Here is a 549-nt window from a genome sequence, read left to right on the forward strand (position 1 = left end):
CCATCTCCCCCATTTTTTCTTCCCCCTCCCATCTGTCTCACCCTCCCTTTTCTCTTCATTTTCTCCCTTCCCCTTCTCCCCTTTCCCTCAACTTCTCTCCCTCAGCCTCCCATTTCCTTCCTTCTCTGTTCCCCCTCCCTTTCTCCACCTCCTCTCCCTTTTACCCCTCCCCTCTTCTCCCCTTCCCCTTCTGGGGAGCTCTTCCTCAAGCAGAAACTGCATGTTCCCGGTTGTCTGTCTTACTGGGGATGCTTCTGCAAAATTGTCTGAGAACCCTCATTCACATTTCAGGGGAAATGTTGCTGTTTTGAGCATTTGGGGCTTATGGCTGCTGGCTACTATGCTTATTTTCTTGTTAAAATATAAACCCACAGGTTTATATTGGACACATGTTGACTTGCTTGGGCTATTTTCTGTCGTTGTTTTTACTACATAAAATTGGGAGGGGAAAAAGAAACACCACATAGATCAGACTGGTTCATGTATAATGTCATGTATGAAGCAAGTTGCCAGTCCAGGTTCGATGCACAATGCTGGATGCTTGGGGTT

The 549-nt window shown here is 46.8% G+C and overlaps 1 protein-coding gene across 1 annotated transcript in view; it reads left to right on the forward strand.

The window, feature by feature from the left end:
* The window catches only part of LOC104979975 (olfactory receptor 7E24-like), a 15661-nt gene that overhangs the window by 12655 nt on the left and 2457 nt on the right, over window positions 1-549 (forward strand). The window lies entirely within an intron of this gene.

The sequence above is a fragment of the Bison bison genome, unplaced genomic scaffold (genome assembly GCF_000754665.1).
Source record: "Bison bison bison isolate TAMUID 2011002044 unplaced genomic scaffold, Bison_UMD1.0 scf7180017864492, whole genome shotgun sequence".
NCBI classification, from domain to species: Eukaryota; Metazoa; Chordata; class Mammalia; order Artiodactyla; family Bovidae; genus Bison; species Bison bison.